The 21883-nt window shown below is 46.8% G+C and overlaps 1 protein-coding gene across 5 annotated transcripts in view; it reads right to left on the bottom strand.

Moving 5' to 3' along the window:
• UBR3 (ubiquitin protein ligase E3 component n-recognin 3) overlaps positions 1–21883 on the bottom strand; it is a 1992321-nt gene that overhangs the window by 145311 nt on the left and 1825127 nt on the right. The gene's annotated exons all lie outside the window — the stretch shown is intronic.

The raw sequence follows: 21883 nt of genomic DNA on the forward strand, positions 1-21883 counted from the left end.
TTAGGAATGAGGTCATCCGTAGGCATTTTGTGATGAGAGAAAGTGGTTGCTCCTGAACATTCTTCTGTTCCTGCATAAACTGTGCTGTTGTTATCATCAACACTGATGTCTGAGAGACCGTTGGTCTGTTTTTTCGGTCTTTGGGATGGTTGTCATTAGTGACACGGTTCTCTAGCTAGGCTAGACTACCAGTGCCAACAGGTATGAAAGGCTTCTACTCTATTGTGCACTAAAGAAAAACAAAATAGTCTGCTGGAAAGCCAGGTTGGTTAAGCGGAGGCTGCAATGCTCGGAAAGGGCAACAGACGTTTTGGCCGCAGCTTCTACAAAATTGGTATGGGCAATGATGAAGAGTCTGAATATTCCCCTGATGTTTTTCTCTTTTTCACCATGCTCATGAAAGGAATATTACTATCTTTAATATTCTTGTCCTTCTTCTGATACTTATTTCGGTCAGGAGTTCAAACGTTTTGTGGTGGTCATATTTTTTAGATGTCAAAAAGAAAACGTTAATTAACTTCAGTAACAATATTTCTGGTGAATACATTATCCTTCCACAGAATGCTCACCTTATGAATATCCTTCAGGTACCATACTTGATCTGGAAATATTTTCACCAGCAAAGGGCCCTACAGGGTCACCATGTGGCCTCAGCCACAAATCCGTCTGCTCGGATATGATGATATCAGAGTTAACAGTTGCAAAAAAGAACACATGATGGACGGAATGCTGAATCAATCATTCCCCCCAGTCACAGATCTAGGTTAAATTCATCGCTTTTTTGCACGCCACGCCATTCCAGTTTAGACACAGCCATATGCAAATCAGTCTTGACCCTGTTACCCATGAGAGCAGTCGAGCCCGAACTACCAGGCTAGGTCCTCCCTGGATTAGAAACAAGCATCCTAGTACCGGTTTCGGGGTTTCACCCCTCCTCAGCCAGGCTAGCTTGAATCTGGTGACGGAGTACACAGGACACAGACCAGCATGCCAGCTTCAATTCATAGTGCATTTCCCGAACCTCATCCAGGCATGCGGAGAAGAATCGAGAGAGCACCAACCACAGCAAATATACAGTATTTGATATGTTTAATAACTTGGGAGGAATCTGCGGAAAGGTTATATGTCCACCAGATATTCTGTTACTGAGGGTTTCTTGCGATGGATACTTCTCACAACAGATCTCTCAGCTTGTTAGTGAATTCTAAAGCAATACTCTCCAGGAGGTGGGACTGAGTACAGCCTGTTAACAATGTTAACCACTCCGTGCTTGGGCTGTCAAGAAGCAATGTTTCTCAAATGTATGTAAGTTAACATCATGGAAGCCTAGCAATTTTAGCCACTTGAATGCTTCTGGTGAGAACCATGGAAGCAGCAAGGCCATAGTGAGGTGGGCGCGAGTACTCTCTGGGGGATCTTTCTTGGCCAATACATAGAAGATCTTGATACAGAAAATAACCAAAAGTGAAATGGTGCATTTCTCAGTGCCTTGCCACTCCTGGCTGTAGTGAAGTGCATAAGATTTGATCATTCACTCTATCCAATTGAGTGCAATCGATCTAAAAGGATACTGCATGCCTGGAGTCCAGTCTATGAACCACTCCTCTTGCTTAGTAGGATGAGGAGGACAAAAGAAAAACTGGCCCAGGTCAAAAGCAGATACTACTTATGGTAGAAACCGTTAGCAGACATGAAGAACCAATTTATACGGGTAGAACGGCATCAATGGTGGTCAAACCGAAAGGGAATGAAGTTCACCAACCCTACAAGATAAAGTCACTGCCAACAGGAAGACTGTCCTCAAAGTGAGAATAACCTGGCAGCTGTGCAAAGGCTCGAATGGCATGAGAAAAGTCTTTTTAAAATTTTTCTTTATTGAAATCCATATAACAAGAAGTTTTTTATCCATACATACATCCATAAAATGCATTAAATATGTCAAATGATACGGAATTGTTAAATAGCACCGATTTGCCGGAAAACAGTAAATTCTAAAATCACTAAAAGATAGACAATATAAACATTTAAGCCAGTATTCAAAAAATGTAATGCATAATATCTTGGAACAGCATCCACTGCCAATAATTAACACAAACTACACAATTGATTAGACCTTAGAAACCTTAAGCGTATACAGGGAAATCAGCAAGTATGGCTTAAATACTAATTCATCCTGTATTAATTAATATAGCTATGTTACAAGAAAATATGATATGTTGTATAATAAATTAAAATGCTGATATTACAATACATAGGAGTCGAACCTGCTGAGAATACCTCCTGAAATATAAGCTAGATTTTGAGATCCTAATCAAAATAGGCTGCCCAAACCCTCTCAAACTTCTTAAGTCCGCCAATTCGCAGTGCATAGGCTTGTTTACTTTTTTTAACCTGCTTCATTTTCCGGACCCATTCATTTTTAGATGATATAAGATCCGATCGCCATCTCTGAAGCAAAAGTGATTAGGCGACAGCCATTGCAATATATAATAATTTGATCATCTTGTCTGAAAAAAGAAGGTCTGGGTCATAGCCAAACACTATCAACGGAGTATTCAAACCTATTGTAATGAAGCATTTGGCTTCAAAGCGCCAGGAAGCCTACGGTGTCAGCACGCTCTACAAATTGCACTTAAGATAAGATAAGATAAGCATTCGGCTTCCAAATAGTGAAAAATTTCATTCCAGAACCTCTGGATCAAGGGGCATTGTAATATAATATGTGTCCCATTGGCTGAAGGATGGTGAAGGCAACGAAAACACTTCCCAGATTGGTTGGGGTAAACCTTAGATAGAATAAGTGGAGTTCTATAAAGTAGCCATTTACTAAAAATTAACATCCTTCGCCAAATAGCCCCCTTTAACGTACTAAAGCTGAGATTATTAACTACTGACCACATACTTGGTGTTATTTCTATCTCCTCCTGTTTTCCCCATTTCGTTATGGCTTTCCCCTCCAGATCGATACCCTTGATAGAGGCTAAACGCTTTTTCCATTCCCCAGGTTTCTTAAATGCTATATCTTCTAATAGATCATATACTAAGCATTTCTGTTCGACGATCTGGACCAAATCAAGTTTACTCAGAAACTTACTAAAAATGTTATATGACCCAAGCAAAAGGAAGTCATTTGGAATTAAATGAGAAATTTCAGCTATATTCAGCCATCTATCATTCCTTAAAAAATCTGAGATTTTCCCAAAGCCTGCCTTGGCACATTTTTGTGTAATTACAGACGAATCCCTGATCCCGGATAGTAAGATAGGACCAGATAACTGAGTTGAGGAGTTAATTGCGGGGATAGAATAGCATCTATAAAATGCCTGCCGTTTATGGAAAAACCACTGTATACACTTATACCATACTAATTTAGGATATTTAACAATTGTTAGTGGGCAGTTGATCTGATTCTCTTTACAGATTAAGTTAATGCACAAGTTACTACTTGTGTAACGATATATCTGTAAGAGACATTAGTTAGTATTAGATTCCTTACCTTAGAATATTCCCCAGGTGTCAGACAGGATCCGGAAATTTTTGCGTAGCAGTACCCTTGCGCGTCGGTAGGCGTCGTCTGCGGCTCCGCGTCCGTCGTCGGCGCCGTGATGACGTCGTCGGAGTACTTAGACGCCGCCTCCACGTGCTGACGTCAGTTCTTAGGCACAGCTTTTACGCGCCAGAAACGCAGAGCCATGTTAAAAACCAACACTGGTGCCATTGAAACTAGGGCCCTGAAAGGGGACAACCCTAACCCTAGATATTGGTTTGCAGAACGGGGAGGATGGGTGGGTCGGTAAGGAATCTAATACTAACTAATGTCTCTTACAGATATATCGTTACACAAGTAGTAACTTGTGCATCTGAAAGAGACACGTTAGTATTAGATTCCTTACCTTAGAATAGATACCCCAGCAATACCAACCCCGGTGGTGGGTCTGCGAACCAATAATCACACCAGAAAGTCCTGGAGGACGGAACGGCCAAAGAAGCCATCCCTCCGGACTTGGCTGTCCAGGCAGTAGTGTCTTGCAAACGTGTGCAGCGATGCCCACGTAGCTGCCTGACAGATGTCTTGTAAGGGCACACCCCTGCCCAGGGCAGTGGTAGCCGCCGTCGCTCGGGTAGAATGAGCCCGCAGTCCAACCGGGGGCTCCCTCCTAGCCAAGGAGTAGCATGCCTGGATACACAGGATGATCCACCGAGAGATGGTCCTCTTGTGCACCGCTTTTCCCTTCTTCGCGCCCACGTAACCAACAAAGAGTTGGTCATCCACCCGAAACTGGCGTGTGCGATCCAAGTAGAATGAGAGCGCACGTTTTGGGTCCAGACGGTGGAGCCGCTCTTCCTCTTTAGAGGGATGCGGTGGCGGGAAGAAGGTTGGCAAGGTGATAGACTGCCCGATGTGGAAGGCCGTGACAACCTTGGGCAGGAAGGAAGGTTTGGTATGCAGCACCACTTTGTCCGGATGGACAGAAAGGAAAGGTGGGGTACAAGAAAGGGCCTGGAGCTCACTCACTCTCCTGGCAGAGGTGATGGCAACCAGGAAAGCAGTCTTCAGAGTTAGAAGGCGTAGAGGACAGTTGTGAAGTGGCTCAAAGGGAGCGCACATCAGAAATGTAAGAACCAGGTTCAAGTCCCACTGAGGCATCACAAACGGAACAGGAGGAAACGTGTGTGTGATGCCCTTAAGAAATCTATTAACAATAGGGGACTTGAACAAAGAAGGTTGATCAGGCAGCCTGAGAAAGGCTGAAAGGGCAGAAAGGTAGCCCTTGATAGTGCCCAGAGCAGAGCCCTGCTAGGCAAGAGAAAGAAGGAAGAGAAGGACCTCAGAAAGAGGGGCATTGAGGGGATCCACAGCCTTTGCTGTGCACCATGCCACAAATCTGTTCCACCTGCAGGCGTATACCGACTTAGTGGAGGGACGCCTGGCTGCCAGAATGATGTTACAAACTTCAGGAGGCAAGTCAAATGGCCTCAACTGTCGCCGCTCAATCTCCAAGCATGGAGGTGGAGACTGGAAAGGTTCGGGTGGAGGACCGTCCCCTGCTGCTGCGACAGAAGGTCCTCCTGAAGAGGCAGACGAACCGGGGGATCGACTGACATACTGAGTAGCTCTGGATACCAGTACCTTCTCGCCCAGTCCGGAGCCACAAGGATGACTTGGGCCCGGTCGCGCTTGATCTTCTTCAGCACTCTGGGCAGAAGTGGTATAGGCGGAAAGGCGTACAACAGACCGCAACTCCACTCGCGACGAAAAGCGTCTCCGAGCGAGTGCCGCCTTGGAAATTCCAACGCGCAGAACTGATGACATTGCGCGTTCTCTTCGGTGGCGAATAGATCTAACCAAGGCTCTCCCCATCGCTGAAAGAGGCCTTGCGCCACGTCCAAGTTCAGACGCCATTCGTGATCCATCATGCACCGACGGCTGAGCTCGTCCGCCCTGGCGTTCAGAGAACCTGCCAGGTGTTGAGCCACCAGGGTCAAGCCCTGGCGTTCCAGCCATTGCCAAAGGCGAAGAGCTTCTTGACAAAGGATCCACGACCCAACCCCGCCTTGTTTGTTGCAGTACTACATGGCGGTGGTGTTGTCCGTGAACACCTGCACTACACTCCCCCGGACAGAGGGGAGGAATGCCTTCAGTGCCAGACGAATCGCCCTGAGCTCCAACAGGTTGATGTGGAGCCGGGTCTCCACCGGAGACCAGAGGCCTCTGATCTCCGCCTCTCCCATGTGGCCTCCCCAGCCCTGGAGGGATGCGTCCGTCACAACTACGTGCTCCGGTTGGGGAAGGGAGAGGAATCTACCGCTGACCCAATCGCGGTCTGTAAGCCACCACTGCAGCTGTCTCGCAGTGCCCTCTGAGATCAGGACGTGGTCGGATAGGTTGCCCTGATGCTGGGCCCACTGAAACTTCAGGTCCCACTGCAGAGCCCGCATCCGCCACCTGGCGTGATGCATCAGTAGGATGCAGGAGGCCATCAGCCCCAGAAGCCGCAGCGTCAACCTGACCGAAACCCGGGATAACGGCTGAAAGATGGGAATCAGAGCCTGAATATCCCGGACCCGCTGTTCGGGCGGATAAACCCGAAACCGCGCCGAGTCCAGAACCGCTCCGATGAAGAGGAGCTTCTGAGAGGGACACAGGTGTGACTTCGGCACATTTAGAGAGAACCCCAGCTGGTGCAGGAGGTCAGCCGTAGTCTGGAGGTGGCTGACGACTGTCTGGGGCGAGCCCACCTTCAACAACCAGTCGTCGAGGTAGGGATAGACTGAAACCCCTAACCTGCGCAGATGAGCTGCGACCACCGCATCACCTTTGTGAACACCCGTGGGGCGCTGGTAAGGCCGAAGGGGAGCACGGTAAACTGAAAGTGCTCGTGGCCCACCATGAACCGCAGGTAGCGCCGGTGGGCAAGCAGGACGGGGATATGAAAGTAAGCGTCCTGCAAGTCCAACGCTACCATCCAGTCTCCTGGGTCCAGGGCAGCTAGGACCTGAGCCAGTGTCAGCATCTTGAACTTCTCCTTCCCGAGGAAGCCGTTGACGTTCCTTAGATCCAAGATAGGGCGTAGGCCCCCTTTGCCCTTCTTGGGTACCAGAAAGTAGTGGGAGTAGCAACCACACCCTACTTCTGGCCCAGGAACGCGCTTGATGGCCCCCTTGGCCAAGAGGGCCGTAACTTCCTCCTGCAGAAGTCGCAAATGATCCCCCGATACACGGTGGTTCTGCGGTGGCATGGCTGGAGGAGTCACCTCGAAGGGGAGGGAGTAGCCCCTTCGGACGATTTGCAGCACCCACCTGTCTGATGTGACAGTGCGCCAGTGGAGGTGGTGATGGCGAACCCTGCCCCCCACTGGCGTCACATGGGCCTGAAAGCACGGACTAGGAGGGTTTTGAGGCAGATGCTGCGGGGGAAGGTGTGGACTGACCTCGCCGTTGCCCCCGACTGCCCGGACGGTGGTTCCCACGGCCGCCACCGCGTTGGTTATTGCCCTGCGGAGCGTGGCTGGGTGCGCGTGTGGGCGCACCCCTTCCGTGGCCACGAAAGGAGTGAAAGGCAGCCGATTGCTGGCGCTGGCCCGAGAGGCCCAAGGACTTGGCCGTAGCCCTGGAGTCCTTAAATCACTCAAGCGCATGGTCTGCCTTGTCGCCAAAGAGGCGACGGCCATCGAACGGCATGTCCATGAGTGTGTTCTGGACATCTGCCGAGAAGTTGGCGGACCTCAGCCAGGCGTGGCGTCTGACCGCCTCCGTCGTTGCCATCGCTCTACCTAGCGAGTCGGTGGTATCCAGCCCACACCTGATGGAATACTTGGCTGCATCCCGGCCCTCCACAAGGGCTTGGCCTAGTTTGGCCCGTACCTCCAACGGACACTCTGGCAGCACCTCCGCGACCTTATCCCACACAGAGTGGGTGTAACATCCCGAGAGGCAGGCGGTGTTGGAAGACCGCAGGCCCAGACTAAGGGATGAGAAGATCTTCTTCCCATATTGGTCATACCTCTTGGATTCCCTGTCCGGCGGGGCCGACGGGAATGCGGTCTGGGAATTGGAGGCCTGGATGACAAGGCTCTCGGGGGTAGGGTGGGAGGACAGGAAACATGGGTCGCCCGGGGCCGGGCGGTGGCGTCTGGCCACGTTCCTATCTACGGGCGAACCCGTAGCGGGCTTGGACCAAGTGCCCAGAAGAACGTCGGTCAAGGCCTCATTAAAGGGCAGCAGAGGCTCGGCCGAGCTTGACTGCGGTTTAAGGACCTCAGTGAGGAGGTTAGTCCTCACGGCCGCGACGGGGAGCTCAAGGCCCAAGGCCTTGGCAGCCCTCATCAGCACCACACTATATGTTGCCCCCTCCTTCGAAGCCACGGTAGGAGGGGAGACAAAGCCAGTGTCCGGCGAAGTGTCCAGACCACTGGCATCCCCAAGGTCACCTGTCCAGTCCTCATGAGACTGACACTCCCCGGTCAGAGGGTCCTCAGACCCCTCCCAGTCCTCTTCATCACCCATCTCCTGAAACTCAGGGTTCTCAACTAATGGGGCCTGTTCATAAAAGTGAAACTCACCAAACGACGTCTGGAGCGGCGCCCATCGGGGCCGTCCCGGCGCCTGAACAGGAACGAAGGTGGAACCGGGGACGGCGCCGCCCGAGGGGGCCCGAAGGCACCGGCGGCGCCGGAACAACTGAACCCCTCGGCGCTGGGCCCGAAGGCGCAGGCGGCGTCGGGATAACGGGAACCTACGGTGCCGGGCCCGAAGGCGTCGGCGGCGCCGGGGCCGATACGCCCGACTGCGTCGGGGAAGATCCCCCCCAACCCGCTAGGGGTCCCAGACGGGTCCGCTGGGCCCAAAGGCACCGCGGAGCCCGTCGGAGGAGAGAGTTTCCTCATGGCCATGAGGAAGCGCTCGACCTCCTCCGGCGTCGCGTTTAGCCCAGGGACCGTAGGGTATGGGGCTGGACGCGGCGCCTGCGACTCCGTCGGAGCCGCATGGGTGGTGTCACCCGAACCCCCGGCCGCATCGCGCGAGCGTCGGGGGGAGTCCGAAGAGCGATGACGCCGCTTGGACTTCCTGTGCCGCTTACCTGACGACGACTTCGACCCGGAGGAGTGCGGCCTACCCTCGGAACTGTGGTGGCTCCGAGCCCGCGACCTGTTCCTCGACCTCCCATGGGATCGGGACCTCTCGCGGCGCGGGACCGACTGCCAGAGTTCGAGCCGCCTGCGGGACCGCTCCCGCCTGGCTTTCGAAGAGAGGGCCCGGCAGTCGAAGCAGGCCTTGTCGTCGTGGTCGACGCCGAGACAAGATAAACACACGCGGTGAGGATCCGTGACCGACATCAGGCGGTTGCAATCATCCCAGTGCTTAAAGCCGGGCATCCCTACGGCACTGTCGGAGTCGAAAGACTTCGAGAACAATCAAAAGTGATCAAAAAAGTTAGTCAAAAAATGACTAGGGTTACTGCTTTTTCCAGATCTGCGCTTGCTGGCGCGGAAAAAAGAAGAACTGACGTCAGCACGCGGAGGCGGCGTCTAAGTACTCCGACGACGTCATCACGGCGCCCACGACGCAGACGACGGACGCGGAGCCGCAGACGACACCTACCGACGCGCAAGGGTACTGCTACGCAAAAATTTCCGGATCCAGTCTGACGCCTGGGGAATATTCTAAGGTAAGGAATCTAATACTAACGTGTCTCTTTCAGATAAAATAATTAATCAAAAAGACCCGATTATAATTCCGGCTTAAATCTGGACACGTATTGTGCAAAATATGCAAAATATGAATCCCTAAAATTTGGGAGTGATAATCCACCATATTCCAGCTCCTCATATAAAGTGCTGAGTGCAACTCGGGGGACCTTATTTCCCTACAGAAAAAATGTAAACATAGATTCTAATTTAGCAAAAAAAGAGGTAATTAAAACACAGGGAATTGCAAAGAAAAGGAAATTAAACAGCAGAATAACAGACATTTTAATCAACTTAGCCCTGCTCAAAATGGTTAATGGAAGAGAATTCCATTGGAAGAATAAAACCTGGACTTTTCGCAAAAATGGGGCGAAATTTAAATCATGTAATTCAGACATTTGCGCCGCAAAATAAACACCCAGATATCTTTTCGGTTTTGTATTTAGGCAAGGGAGAATATCAAGATGTAAATCCGTAAGTGCACCACCACACTGTATAATTTCTGGTTTATTTATTTATTTATTTTATATCCGCCAAGCGATTCAAATTGCTCAAAGATCTCAAAAGCTTTTGCTTGAACCTCCTTCCCAGGCTTTATAATGAGCATGATATCGTAGGCGTATAATTTAAATTTTGCCATAGTTGGCAGTGGATGCCAGATATCCATACTGTTCCTAATGGCCATCGCCAATGGCGCGATTAAAAAAAGCGAATAGGACCGGGGACAATGGACAGCCTGGTCTAGTTTCCCGTTTAATCTTAACTTGGCCTACCTCCGTGGCGTTATTGATAATGTTGGCTTCTGCATTCAAGTATAAATTCTGAACCAACCTCGTAATTTTGGGAGGTATGCCGAAATTTGCCAGAATAAAAAAACCAAGGTCTCCCAGACAACTAGGTCAAATGCCTTTTCGGCGTCTAATAAGAGGACCAGAGCTGGTATCTTCCGAGTCTCAAAATAATCAAGTGCTTCCGCTAAATAGTGCGTATTGGTACCGAGCTGCCTCCCAGCAATAAAACCGTTTTGATCAGGATGGATCAAGTGCGAGGCAATTCGATTAAAACAATTGGCTAAAGTTTAGTAAATATTTTATAGTCAGAATTTAAAAGCATGATGGGACGATAAGAATTAGGTTCTTTACTAGCCTTACCTTTTTTTTTAAAACCGACTATATTCCCATTTCTAAATGACAATGATATCACCCCACCTTCTAAAATTAAGTTGGCCACCAACAAAAGATAATCCGAAATGGTGCTAGAAAAGATCTTTTTTTAATTCCGCCGGGAGGCCGTCCGGCCACAGGCTTTACCATTCGGGAGATTTTTAATGACATCCCCCAGTTCTTCTTTTGTAAAAGGACTCGCCATGCTAATTTTTTCAACCCCTGAAAGTACGGGCCTGGAGAAAGTCTCTCAAGGATGTCATGCCAATGGTCAGTTGTTGGCCGTATGTGCTCCTATAATGATGTAACATTATATCCCCTATAACTTCCAGGTCATCAGAGTGGGAAGGAGTTATAGGACATCTCAAAGCGGTTATCTGATTAGTTACAGCCTACTCCTAGCCTGCCACGCGAGGAACCTCCCGGTATAATTACTCTCTTCATAGTCCTTTTGCCCGTGGTGCTGAAAAAAAGATTCACTTTTAACATAGTATTTTTTGCTAAGATCCCATTTAGCCTGATCAAGCTGCCGTTGGTTAAAAGCCGAGGGGGTACTGAGAAATATATCAAAGGACCTTTGCACTTTCTGCTCTAAAAGGTGCTTTTCTTCCTTAGCTTTCCTTGAATTATCGGCATCTTATCCGATGGCTAATCCCCGTATAAAAGCTTTAAGCGAGCCCCAGACCACATGCGGAGGTGCCGAGTCATGATTTTGCTCAAGATACTCTTCAATCTCGGTTTTAATAAAGAGCACCCAATTCTCTTCTACTAGGTATTGCCAATTTAACATCCATCTTTTAGAAGTCATTATATGTTTACCTAGCTCTCACTGAATAATGACCACTGCATGATCTGAAAATCCATTCGGAAGGATTCTCTGCTGGCTAAAAGCCAGACTCCTAGAAATAAGAAAAAAGTCAATGCGTGAAGAGGTACGACATCTAGATGAAAAACAAGTACAGGCGATCTTAGTTGGAAATACTGCCGTCCATGGATCAAATATGTCTAAAGTCGAGCCATAATTTTGCAAAACTTTTAAAGATTTGTGTTTTATCTGTTTATTAGATATAGCTGAGGAGTCAATTTTAGGGTTCGTTAGAAAATTGAAGTCCCCCCTAAGATCAGTTCGCCAGGTACTTGAATTAAATATTGAAAAAACACTTCATATGGCATAGGATTATCCTCTACTGGGGCATATATATTCGGGCGAAAGTTAAGAGTCTGCTTCCTAATTTACAGGTGGCCCAGCACCACCTTCCGCTCTGATCGTTTACAAAATTGACTAACTCAGCCTGGAGTTTTTTGCTAAGGAAAATCACCGTACTCCAGTGAGATGCCGAAGAGGAGGAGAAACCCCTATAAGCTGCCCAGGACCTAAACATTGGGAAATCTGCTAGTTTCCCCGCTGGTATATGAATCTCTTGTATGAGAATGGGCGCTGGATTTTCGGTCTTAACCCATGCCTCAATGGCCCGCATTTTCTTCTTATTGCTGAGGCCATTAACATAAAGAGAAAGACCACTTTTAAAATGTCCTTTTTATCCATTTGCAAAAAGCAAGATAGTATCCGAGCATCCTAATAATACAGAAATGTGCTGAAAAACTCTGACATCAGTCAAAGGCCCCATTCAGGGTCTAACAAAATATAGGTCTATTAATGATAAATTAAACTCAGAAAGTGTCTAGAGGAGGTAAAGAACTGGATGTCCTCCTCATCACTCAAACTAAACGGGGACAAGACGGAGCTGATGCTTCTGGGCACCGCTGATCCTAGCTTCTTCAACTCCTTGTGGCCTCCCTGCCTGGGCACCCCCCCAGCACCTAAGGATAACATCAAGAGCCTTGGGGTGTGGCTGGACAGATCCCTCTCATTTGACATCCAAGCCACCAAACTCTCGGCTACCTGCTTTGGCCTTCTCAGGATGTTAAAGAAAGTTCTGCATCTTTTACCCATGGAGGCCAAGAAGGTAGCCATCCAGGGTCTGATCCAGTCCCACCTGGACTTCAACAACGTCCTCTACCTTGCTGCTCCAGACTATACACTGCGGAGACTTCAGACAGTGCAGAACTGTGCAGCTCGCACACTGCTTCAGCTCCCACGCAGACAATCAGTTAGAGCTGGCCTGTTCAGCCTACACTGGCTGCCAGTGCGCCAAAGAATCTACTTCAAAGCCATGTGTATTGCCCACCAGGCCTTCTGGGACACAGGTCCTTTGATCACCCGTGACCTAGTCACCCACTACCAACCCAGCAGAAACCTCCGCTCAAACCAGGCCTTCATGGCTACCGCACCTAGAATAAAAAAGGCTAGATCAGGCGGCAGGACCTTCACCCACAACGCTTCCAAGACGTGGAACGCCCTCCCTCTTCACCTGAGAGCCAACCCCAATCTCTCATTATTCCGTAAACAGCTCAAGACATTCCTCTTCAACGCCTCACAGTAACTCTCCGCTAGCTTCTCTTGCTTCCACCTAATATCTCTGTTGGTTCCTAGCGCTTGGACGCCCCTGGGCAACAACCGCGCTCTACAAATCCACATACATACATACATGCATAAATGGATGCATCTGGATTTAAAAGATGGATTTAGTTTTTCCCCCATGCTCCCTTTTCCACCTTGTGACACCACCCTCCTCCCGTAGCCTCCATGAGGAGACCACCGTCTCTGCTCACACCTGACAGGCTATTCCCCCCCCTTAACTTGCACGATGACTTGGTTCCAGGTGCTACCAGACTACCTACCCCTCCTCCTTCAAAAAGAAGAAAACAAGCAAGAGTAAGCAAAGAGAAAAAGAAAAAGAAGAAAAAAGAAGCCAATAGATGACAAACTGCCTAAGAGGATGCACTAGAAAATGGACGAGCACCAGGATAAGAGACCAAAACAAGTGATTGAAAACGTTTTGGAAATATTTTGAAAACCTTTGTAAACTCATAACATTAACACTATGACATTATATTGACGCTTTACTGTCTACAGGCCATTAGGATTTAGCCATCGAAATTTGTTGCAGTAATTCCTGCACTTCCAGGACATTACAAAATACGTGGAATCTGCCTTTAACTAGCACTTTTAACTTGCTCTGTTAGGCAATCGCTGTTTAATGGCCTTGGTTAAAATGTGCTCCTTAACTCTGAAATCACCAAAATTAACCAAACTAGTCTGTGGGAATTTAGAATTTGGAGGAAGATGTGCTGGGAACCGATGTGCTCGCATAAGAGTGAGATCACCATTAAACTCTGGGAGGACATTTTTTTAAATAAACGAATCACCCCATTGTAGAGTCTGCTGGCCCTCCGGAATACCCAGAATACGGAGATTGGAGCATCTAGAATGATTCTCTAATTCCTCCAGTTTATACTCCAATGCTGTTCTCTGGCTCTGGAAGGCAGCAACTTTATTATTTATAGTTGAAACTTGGTCCTCCAATTGCGAGATCCTAGTCTCTGCCTCAATAAGCCGTGCCAGAACCTGAACCATGCTTTCTTCAATTTTAGTTAAACGAGCGTGGATTACAGTGAGAAGCCGTGCAGGAACCTGAACCATGCTTTCTTCAATTTTAGTTAAACAAGCGTGGATTACAGTGATTTCAGCGGATTGGGATGCTTTTAGCTCTCTAATCTCCTCCAGAATCACGTTAAGGAGGTTCCTGGCGTCCCATTGCATGGAGAAGGATCTGTTATCCTGGGAGGAGTTATCCTGAGTCGATTATGGCCTAACTTCAAACTGCAAAGCCTGTGGGTCAGAGGATATAGACTCTACTGGGATGGTCAAGACAGCGTCAACAGGAGTAGATAGATCAGATGTACTCCCCCCAGAAGAAGGCACAAGCAGAGAAGGGGATGGAGAGGGAGAGTGGCAGCCATCCAAAGGATCTCCAAGACTGCCATCTTTACACAAATCCACAAGATTGTCAATTAGAGGGGGCCCATTCCCTGCCGCCTCCAGTTCTGGAGATGAAAAACCGGGCGTAGCTTTTAAAAATAAAGGATACTTTTTGAGGTCCTTGGTTACACCAGGTAAATCGACCAGCATCGGTGTCTTTAGCTTGGTCAGATCTGATGAGATGGAGGTACCTTCCCTAGAAGAGGCAATGGAGAAAGGACTAACACTCGAATCAAGGTCCACTGAAGCACCTTCAAGGTGGTCTTGTTTAGCAGCCTCAGAGGTTGCCATCTCAGAGGTTTCGGTATTCAAGTCAAGATCTTTCCTAAGAGCCGCAGCGCAGTTTGCCTGAGCAGCAACCTGGCCAACTCATTTTTCACCCAGGCTTGGGGAGTCAGCCTGGGCTGTTACAGTTCCTTTAGCTCCTTTGATGAGATTTCGCATAATGCAGTTATCACGCTGAATCCTTAACAAGGCAGCCAGAATTAATACCTGGGACCCCCCCCCCCCCAACCCCAGCGACCCTCAACCAAGTGGCATAGGGAACTCCCATACACCAGTGGGTAAGGAAAACACGTGCACTTATCCCCTCATGGAGAGAAACCTGGTGGTCCCAATGGCCATAGAGAGAGGAAAAGAAAAAAGGCTGCAACTCCAAGGAACACATGTGCCAGAACTGCAGGAAATATTAGGCTCGTGGAGTATGCAGACTAGCCAGTAAACCGCCTCAGGTCATTATGGAGCTGAAATGGAACTGAATGGTGTCAGCATGCTGAACACCAGCATCGGATGCCCGCAATAATGATGTAGGTAGGGTGGGCAGACTTGGTAAATCTGAGTTATTCAGACGAAAAAAGGCCCGCCGGCGCACACCGGTGCTCAGGCTGCTCCGATCCTGTGCCGCTCCAGTTTCACGGCTCCTGCTGGCGTATTCGTGGAGCTCAGCGGCTTAGCTGCTTAGCTGCTCCTGCGTCTGATGTCAGCTCGGCTTCGGAAGAGGAAGGGGGGTGTGGTTACGGCGTTCTCAGCCAGTAGCCTGCATCCCGCCGAACTCTAACCCTCTCCCGGATTCTGGCATGAGAAAAGTCAATCCAATATTCAAACCCACTGAGAAACAAAAAATGGAGTGGGTGGAAACAAACACAGTAAATGTGTTATAAAAAGGACACACTAGTGGTTACTTAAACAGTGAAGGCTGGCTAGAAAGTCACAGGAAGGCGAGCAGCCAAATGACCTTAGTAGCCACTGTTAGACCTTGCTGGCGAGCAGCCAAATGACCTTAGTAGCCACTGTTAGACCTTGCTGGGCAAGCAACAGTGTGAAGTCCAGAATACTGAAATGGCGAGACTAAAACGGGGCAAGGCCTTCCACTCAAATCAAGGAAACTTTGTCCAGGGGCTTGCATAAATTGATATTGTAGTGGGTTTTCTAGGAGTCAAGATAAAGTCTGCAACTTTGGATGGTAAACAAAAGGACTCTAGCTGACACAGCTCATCATGCTGTGAAACCAGCTTCACACTGTGTGGGAGAGAAAGAGGGGTACCAAAGCTCAAGACTCTGAATGTCTTCATAGCACAGCAGCTGCAGTACAGTCATTTCACAAGTCTCCTATGAGAGGTGGGGCTTCAATCACTAACTGGAGGCAGGTGGAAGAGACAGAATGGCAGGTACCACTCGTAAAACGTAAAAGGTGGCACCATTATCAAATATAAAATTGCACAGCTTTTACATATGATCGTTTAAATTATGTGACAAACAGGGAGGCAAATATTACACCCTTTCCTTTATGGACTTAAACCAGCCTAACCAAAGCACACATTACAAAGACTTTAATATTCACCAGTCTAAACAAGGAAATTATTATTCAATCCAGGTCCAGTAAAGCAAAGTCATGTCTGCCTCTGACAACATGTCAGCCTCTCTCTCTGACATGAAATGTTTTTGACTCTTCCCAGAGGTCTCTGTCATTCCAGTTTCCGGTCATTGCCTAAAATACACTACTTATGAGCCAGCCTGGACCAAATTTCCGGCTAGCAGTATATCCATGAAAGAACTTTATGACATTATATCATAGGGAGGAAAAACATAGCATATGCATAAACAGAAGGTTCAATTCTAAATGTAAAACTGGGTAAGATAATCCTTGCCTCCATATCCTTAATAGAAATTATACATTCATATGAGAAAGCAAGGACATTTTATGTTCCATGTGACGACTCGAGACAAGCATTATGCCTGTTTTTTACTCACCACTAAAGCAGCCATCTCAGCAACATGTTCAAAATAGAATCTCTTAAAGATAAATTCCATCAACTAATCCACTCATATCTTCCAATCTAGCTCCCTTACAAACGATTCTGTCACTTTCGCCCTGACAGAGTGAGCCCAGAAGCTCCAAACCTGTCGGTACAGATAAAAGCTTCAACCATGATACTTCTTACAGACTTAGCCAAAGTGGCAAATGGTAACTGTGCAAATGGTTTTCTGAAAGTTATCAAGAGTTGCTTCACACCTGAATACCCTCATCGTTTTTACATAAATATTTAACATCTGACCACACAAAGATGTGGGTTCCTTGGAAAATTCAGATTGGGAGTAAAATTATTACAAGATTTTATTATCCCAGCGATGGTAAAATGAACAACCTCTGGTGAAAACATTGTTCCTTCTATAACACACGTATAAGGGACTCCTCTGCAGGAAATCAAACACAATAGCAGGTAACGGTTTACTGGAAAAATCATCATTTTCAGTCTTTGTTTGAAACATTTTTATTGCTTCTGCATAAAGTAAAACTTCACAAAGCAAGAAGTGTATCAGTAGCACACCTTTCATTTTAATATTGTCCTATGTGCCAGTTAAACCTTATGGAGATAGTAACAAGTTGCACTACTTATGTAAAGTAACATCAGCATCAGACCTACTTTCATTAGTCTACAAACAAGAGTCCTAACAGCCGGTATTTTAATGTTCTTTTAGGGACAAATTTAGATGTAGAGTTCTCAGCGAGAGGGGACACTGTAGTATGGAATTCCCCTCCATTAGATAGTCCACTAATGGCTTCCCAATTACTTTGGATTTCAACCCGTCATCTCTCAAGTCATATCTCTATAGTGATTAGTAACCATCGTCGGCATGGACTATAAAGCGATATTTGACGGGCTGACCTGTTTCCAGTGCGTCACTGCCCCATCTCCTCTCGGACAATGGCCTCCAGTTTCTAGGCCGTACACCTAATACAACAGTGAGTATGTCCTGAGGGACTGGTATGCCCTTTGCCCCTTTTAAATGCCTGAGAATCTTCTTCCAACTTCCAGCTTATTGCATTACCACCAAACATTTAAGGAGAATCCCTCCTCCTAGCACTCTCCCCAACATTTACCATCAGTATTGTGGAACAAAGTGCTTCAGTTTCGCCGCGTCATGTACTAGTCAAATAATTTTGTACGTCAATGGAGTATGCTGTTCCTAAATAGATAGGAGAAAGGAGATCAGGAGTAGCTTGAAGCACCAAATTGGGGGATCGAATTGCTCAGGAGCAACGGCCCTCACTCACCCAGAAGGGTGTCAAGCTTCATCGGACAGCTCCTTGGTGGGCCGGGGGGGGGGGCCTTTGACTGACAGAGCCTTATTAGGGGTGTGTATGCTGGTCCTTTTTTCGTCCCTTGTTCTCCATATTGGTTAATATAAAATGTAGTACTATAGTTCTCTACCTCGAATGCCCATTATCCCTTTCGGCAAGTCCAGCAATAATCAGGTCCATTCCAACGGGGAAATATCCCTTCCTAATTATTTTTTCTTATTGATAACTATAGGGCCACTTATGTTTTTTGGGTAGGGCCTTCAGGGCCAAATAAATAGAAGAGAAAAAGCCTTTAGTTGTTTCATAACTGGGAAATACATTTCCAAATTGAGTTAACTCCTTGATTCCCACGTCTTTGTTCAGTGGGTGTAAATACTAGTGCAGAAAAAGATAATATAGGAGTCTAGCATTTTGTGTGATTTTGTAATTTTAACCTTAGTTTATCACTGATGAAACATTTTAATCTTCGGAACTAGGAACAGATCAAAACAATTTCATCTTCTGAACTTGGGACAGATCTCTTAGCAAAGTACAATCACCCTTCTGCCATTATTCAAATTGTTCCATGTCCATAGCCAGAGTAAATTCTTTGTTCTTCAACCGTGGCGTAAAAGCAGACAAAAACATTGTTATAAAAGGGGATTTAGTCAGCGCGTTCCATGTCTCCATCAGGGGCTCCATTACGTCTGACACATATAAGTTTTGGTCTTGCATGCTTTGGAAGCCATAATATGCTCAAGAAGGTCTATACAAGAGGTGCACTTCCATGATATCCCAGTGATTCCAGTCTATCTGAGAGACCATTCAAATGCTATATGTAGTTGGGATGCAGGGTAATAGGTCGGACTATCCGGGAGGCCAAGCCCACCATTCTCGTGCATGCTCTGAAGCACTTTTTTTGTAGCTACTCTTGGTTTGCTTTTCTGGTATATAAACCTATCACAGGCTGTTTGACTATGTAACAAATAAGTTACCTTAAGTAACGCCTTATCTGGCAGAGACCAGATCTAGCCGCAGATTCCTTACCTTTGCATTATCCCCAGGAACCGACTGGATCCAGAAAACTTTCTACAGCAGTACCTTTGAGCGTCGGTAGAGGGCATTGAGCGACTCCGTAAAGACATTGTCCACCAGATGTGACGTTGACAGAGTCCATGTAAACTGTCCCCTGATCCTATGACGTTACTTTCTTCCGCAATTACTCTTCATGCTAAACCGTGGAACCACGTATAGAAATTGCTATGGAAACAGTGTGACCAAAAAGAAGCTTTTTGAAAATCGTTTATATTTATTTGTATATTTTATATTTATTTTAATATTTATATATATATTTTTTAACTAATGAAAGGCACAAGAGTGCATAGAAAGAGTCTGGAAAGAAAATGAGAATCCCTTCGCAGAGTGGGGTGGATGGGTAGATCGGTAAGGAATCTGCGGTAGATCTTGTCTCTACCAGATAAGGCATTACCGAAGGTAAGTAACTAATTCATCTGATAGAGATGTCTAGCTGCAGATTCCTTACCTCTGAATGAGATACCCAAGCAATACCATCCTCGGTTGAGGCTTTATGAACCGATCCCACAAAAGATCTCCGACTTGGCTATCCGAACTGTCATAAGAAAAAGAGACAGTGACTGACTGCCAGGCAGAGAGGTGAGGAAAAAAAGACAACTCACAAGAAACATCATGTGGAACCCAGTACGGAACTTAATTCCACAACTGTGCAAAAACATGGAAAAACGACACCATGGCAGAAGAATAAAGATAAGTTTGAAAGAACACTCCATATAAACCGGGCCAAGAGAACGGGATGGAAGGCCAAGGAAAATAGGTAAAACTACTGAGCCAACGCTCCTAGCCATAGAAGCAAGCAATTCAGAGAGCACCAACCTATAGCTTAAGAAAAGCATTGCGAGCAACAACAATAATAATGGCTATAGACCACGTGTGGTCAGAGTACACAATTTGAGAGAGAAGGGAGCTCTGTGGGACTATCCAACATAGAACCCTCAAAGGGGTAGAGGGCGTAGCGGGTGCAAAGCAACGACCATGCTGAGGTCTCTTCAGGACACGAGAAAAAGTGCAACAATGTAAGCAAAAACACACTCCTCCCCAAGACAGGCAGGAGTAGGAATTAGTTACTTACCTGTACACTATAGTTCTCCATTATTATCTTTCATAGATTCACATGCTTGTATCTTCCCCGTCGTCATGGTGGGAGTCTCACGGTAACAGAATGACCAAAGCAGTATCATAGAGAAGAAAACACTGCATAGAAAATCCCATAGGGACTGTAGCATTTGGTAACCAGACCATCTCATTATTTGGTCCAAAAGTCAGCCAATCAGCATTGCTGTCCTGCCCTCACACTCCCCAGCAGAAGCTTCCTGCCTCAGATTTCCGTCCCCGAGTGAGAGACATGGATAAATACCGAGAACAGGTTCTGCCTGCGAAACGGGGAGGCGGGTGGGCGCATGTGAATCTATGAAAGATAATACTGGAGAACTATAGTGTACAGGTAAGTAACTAATTCCTTCTCCAGTATTACATCTTTCATAGATTCACATGCTTGTATCAGAGTAGTAAGCAGTGCTCATAAAAATTTGCAGCGTTTCCAGGATAGAACCCAGAAGGAAGCTCTGCAGGAAAGAAATGATAGAACAATACATATCCATATAATAACAAGCATGCAGATATATAAATATATATATAAATATACATGCAAACATAAGTCAAAAGTACTGTATAGAGAAATTAGCAGATAATCAAATTGTACCTTATTGAAATAGGCGTTTCAGAACAGCTTGTCCCACTGCCGTGTCCTCTTTCCACGCAGTGTCCAGACAGTAGTGCTTGGTGAAAGAGTGTACACTCTTCCACGTTGCTGCTCTGCAGATGTCTGGCAGCGACACTCCTGCGAATAAGGCCATTGATGTCGCCATCTTCCTTGTGGAATGTGCATTCACCTTAGAAGAGAGCGGCTTTCCCGCTTTCTCATGACATTTCAGAATAGCCGATGAAATCCATCTTGCAATACTCAGTCTTGATAGAGGAAGACCTCTCCTTTGGCCTTCAAAAGCAATAAATAATTGTTTGGATTTGCGGAATGTCTTTGTTCGTTCAATGTAGAACTTCAAACATCTAGCAATGTCTAAAGAGTGCAATGCTCTTTCTGCATCAGATGAGGGATTGCTGAAAAAGGTAGGCAGAATAATGGGCTCATTGAGATGAAAAGTCGTAGGGACTTTAGGTATGAAGGTAGGATTTGTCCTTAAAATAACTCTGTCCTGGCGAAATTGTAAAAAGGGTTCTTCCACTGAAAAGGCTTGAATTTCGCTAACCCTCCTTGCTGATGTTAATGCGAGGAGCAGGGCCGTCTTCCATGAAAGGAACTGTAAGTCTGTGTTGTGGATAGGCTCAAAAGGAGGCCTCATAAGTTGCGACAGGACTGTATTGAGGTGCCATGGAACTGGTGGGCGCCGAATGGGTGGAAAAACTCTAAAAAGTCCTTTAATGAACTCCTTTATTAGCCTGGAAGACCAGAGAGATGGCTCGTTTGGCTTTCTCCTGAAACGTGATATTGCTGCTAAGTGTACCTTTACCGAGGCATGCGATAGTCCTGCCTTAGATAGAGACAATAGGTAAGGTAGAATACCTTCAGGGTGTACTGTTAACGGATGCAATTTTTGACTGTCGCACCAGTGACAGAAACGAGACCATTTAGCTGCATATGTCTTGTTGGTTGACATAGCTCTGGCTTGAGATAGAATATGTCTGCATTCTTCAGGAATGTTTAAGTTCTGGAATTCCCGCTCATGAGGTTCCATGCGGACAATTTTAGCGATTGCAGGTCCGGATAAAGAATCTGACCGTTGTTCATGGAAATGAGGTTCTGGAATGTCGGAAACTGAATTTTGTTGACCATGGACATCCGTAGCAGTTCTGGATACCATGCCTGCCTCGGCCAGGCTGGTGCTATCAGTATGACCTGACAGGGTTCCGCCCTCATTTTGCGAAGTATTCGTGGTATGAGCGGAAACGGAGGGAACGCGTAGGCAAACATGTC

This window comes from Lissotriton helveticus, chromosome 3_1 (assembly GCF_964261635.1).
Source record: "Lissotriton helveticus chromosome 3_1, aLisHel1.1, whole genome shotgun sequence".
Taxonomy (NCBI): Eukaryota; Metazoa; Chordata; class Amphibia; order Caudata; family Salamandridae; genus Lissotriton; species Lissotriton helveticus.